This window comes from Neophocaena asiaeorientalis, unplaced genomic scaffold (genome assembly GCF_003031525.2).
Source record: "Neophocaena asiaeorientalis asiaeorientalis breed wild unplaced genomic scaffold, Neophocaena_asiaeorientalis_V1.1 scaffold737, whole genome shotgun sequence".
Classification (NCBI taxonomy): domain Eukaryota; kingdom Metazoa; phylum Chordata; class Mammalia; order Artiodactyla; family Phocoenidae; genus Neophocaena; species Neophocaena asiaeorientalis.
The window spans coordinates 178,034-181,742 of NW_020175012.1; the positions used below are offsets into that span (position 1 = coordinate 178,034).

The window sequence follows — 3,709 nt, forward strand, 5'->3', positions numbered from 1 at the left end:
CCATGGCAGGCGGGCCCTAGATGTGCTGGGGATTCACACCCACCCAGAGCCACTGCAAAGTGGAACTGGTGATACCGCCACGTTAGGGAGTGGAGGACAGAGGTTAGGGACGGAGGAAGGAGAGGGAGGGGTGGAGGAGGGCCATGGGGAACCCTTCCTGAAGCAGGGAATTTATTTCTACCAGCCTGGTTGGCACGGGCTGGCCCTTGCAGCCTTCTTGCAGGGCTCTGGAGTTGCAGCAGGAGTGACGTGAGCATATGGCTCAGCCCTGCTCTGTCTTTCTGTCTTCCCCAAACCAGGCGAGAAGCGAGATCCCGGGAATACTGCATGCAGAGAAAGGGAGATATATTGACAGCCAACCCCCGAGAGACAGCAGGACTAAAATTTGCACAGCAGAGTGGAATCCTCAAAGCACATCTATAAAAAATATTTCATTTTGTTCTCTCAAAAAATTGATGACGCACACAAAGCAGATCCTATGATGACCGTCGTTCCTGTTTTACTGAGGATGCGATCAAGGGATGGAACGTGGGGAGCTATGAGAGCTGGCACTGGCCTGAGCCCTTCCATGTCCCCACGGTGCCCGCCCTGCATACAGCTCCCTCTCACCTCCCCGGATTTCCCCTTCCCTCCGCCTGCCTGTCTGCGCTCCCCACACCTCTGGCCTGGAGCCTGCCCCGTGTCCCATCAGAGCGAACTGATGCGGGCTGCTTCCTGAGACTAAATTAGCAGCTCTCCCAGGCATGAGCCGGCTGAAGAGACGCGGGAAGCAGTCGCTCAGAGCTGGCAAACTTCCCCAGGCTGAGCTCAGGCGGGCTGCGTGATCGGGCATATTACAAGAAATAGATTGCAAACGCAGTCCTTTAAAACCCTGCTCCTCTGTCCCAAAGCAGCTCCCCCCCCACCCCCCGTTGAAATTTTAAGTAGCTCTAATTTGTTTGCCGGCTGATGTGTGAATAAGCTTCTATAGTCAGTGACTTTTCCATCAGAGCTGATAAGCAGGAAGTCCCTGTGCTTTGGGAGAAAGAACCAGAAATCTGTGGGCCAGGGAGGCAGGAGGAGAGAAGGCCATCAGGCAACACCCTTCGGAAGCCAGCTCTTCGGCCCCTCAGCTGTCAGTCATCCTGGGGGGTGGCCAGGAGAACCAGATGCCCTCACGGGATGAGGCACTTGATAGACTTTTAATTGACGAGAGGACTATTGCTGTTAGAGAACGGAAAGCAAATGGAAAGGGAGAAACGCATCAGTGATCAGAGGGGCCTTCCACTCCAATTTTCAAATTCCAGTTGCCAATGGGGAGGCTTGTCGTGTGGAATCTCTCTTGGACAAATGGGGAGCAGTGGCTTTGGAACATTCTCGTGACAAAATCCTCGGGCCCCACGCTCTCCGCACACTCCCCAGGTCCTAGCACCCCAGTCCCTCGTTCACTGGTGCATCTTTTCTCCCAGCCCAAGCTGAGCCCCACTCCCAGCTGGGCGGTCTGTACTCACGGGGTCCCCAAGCCTGGAGCAACAGCAGCGTAAGCATGCTACAGTAGAGGCAGGCCCAGGGGGCAGGCTCCCTGAGCTCTGGAGACATGAGCGGGCGGAGGGGGGATGGCACAGGACGAGGCTCGAAGGTGGGCAGGGACCAGCGCGTGACCGCCTTGCTCTGGAGCTGCCATTTACCCTGAAAGCCAATGGGGGCCACGGTGAGGTTTTCAGCCCAGGAATGACATTCCCATCTGCGTTCTCTGCTGGAGAGAACTGGACTTGATAACCTCTCAGGTCTCCTCCAACCCTAAGAATGTAGGATATTCTGTGAGATATTGTCAACTATTTTAAACCTCACACCAACCCCCGTTCTCCTGGTGCCTTAGTTAAAAGGAATAAGTGACTTCTCAGTAACCTTCAAAGCAGCCCCCAGACCACCGATCTCTTTCTCCCCTCCCTCTGGAGAAACTGCTGCTTCAGAATTTCCTCATCAAAGGCCAAGTCTCTGGGAATGGCCCACCAAGCAACACCCCTAGCCGGCCCTCTCTCGTCAGGTCCGTCCCCCAGCCGGGGAGCTGGCACGTTTGATTCCTGATTTCCAGCAATCAAACCTCACTCCTGTGCTCTGAGCCAGGACCCACAAAGGCAGCTTCAAAGGATCTGCATATTTATGGTAAACCCCCTCCTCGGATTGAAAATGTATTCCACGGCAGCAATCACGGGCGCCCTCCTAGCAGCTAGCCCACTGGCAACTTGTCTGAGCCTTAATGACTTCTCATGAGCGCAGGTGGGATCTGAGCTGTCCCAGAGGCTCACACTAACAGGGGTGGGGGACCGGGCACAGATGCCGGGGGTGGGTGATGTGTCCATGGAGAGGGTGTCTCCATCCTCACTGTTCCCCCAATGCCGTGTACGGGCAACGGCAACACAGACCATCACCTGACAGTGTGTTTTTAGGATTTTCTATTGTTCTTTGCTTTTCAAGTAGGAGAAGAGGTCTGGAGCGGGGAGAGACCCCAGCAGGTCTGCCGCACTTCCTGGTGTTCTGGCTGAGAGGGCCATGATGAGAAGTGTAGCTGTCTTTATATTACTCAGGGGTGCCGCCGAAACACGTTCCATGGCCACAAATGCTGGAGCATCCCACCCAGACCTCCCCGGAAAGGGGGCAGACATGCCTGTGTGTGGGCTTCTGTCAGGGAAGGGGGCAGCACAGGAGATCAAAGAGCGTTATCCTGTCCTCCCAGCAATGGGTGGGACCTGCCGGAACTTCAGGAAGCTGGAGATGGATTCCCCAAACCTTCTGGAAGACACTGCATCCCTGAATTCTTGGTTTGCAAGGGTGACTCACAAAAGCCACTTGTCCACCCTCCTGCGTCTGGTGAGAGCCACACTCAAGTCATTCCAGGAAATCAGGCCCTTGGAAAGCTGAGTTTGTATCAGCTTTGGAAAACAAAATATGGCTGTCGGTTCACAACGTTTTTTATTCGCCCACTCCTGGCCAGCTCTGCCAGTCTCCATGGGAACAGAGTTAAATAGATCCATGGTCCAGGAAAAGGTGGCTCAGGGCTGGTTTCTATGAAAAGTTCACGTGACAATAACCCTGTGTATTTTGGAAGTGGGGATTAGGGGGAGGGGCAAGAGGAGTAATTAATTGACTCCAAGGCCCAGAGTTCAGAATGAATCAAAAATTTGAAGACTAATTCCAGTAAGCGACTTAATGTAGTGAATAGAAACTGAGTGTTTTGAGTGAGGAAGGTGAAAGTCCCACAGGACTCTCAGCTCTGTGCCAGTTTGCCCCATCTGGAAGCTGGTACCCACTTTGGGCCTTATGTTTTAATAGAGCCCCAGACAAACCAAAAAGCATTCGTGGTGAAAGATTTGTCACCTGTGTCGCATTGGGAACAGCTATGGGCCACTGTTTGGGGGAGGAAAAAAATCAGAAGGGCAGAAGAACTCAAGCACTAGACAGTGATCACCGACTGCAGTTTTTGCCTTTCCCAAAAGACTAGGAGCTCTGGAAGGAACCATGACTTATTTATCTCACATTTCTAGCCCTTGACACGAAGTAGGTGCTCAAAAAGTTTTTATGCTAAGTTTCAGAAGAGGATGAATAAATGAAGGGAAGTCAAGCTATTTTTAAATATTTGAAGAGCTGGTAAAAAGAGAGAAAGCTGATTATCCTGGGTTGCTTAATGGGGCAGGACTAGGAGGCAGGTTTTGACTCAGTGCCTGGAAGA

The 3,709-nt window shown here is 52.9% G+C and overlaps 1 protein-coding gene across 1 annotated transcript in view; it reads right to left on the minus strand.

The window, feature by feature from the left end:
• The window catches only part of GRIK4 (glutamate ionotropic receptor kainate type subunit 4), a 304,530-nt gene that overhangs the window by 94,760 nt on the left and 206,061 nt on the right, over nucleotides 1-3,709 (minus strand). The window lies entirely within an intron of this gene.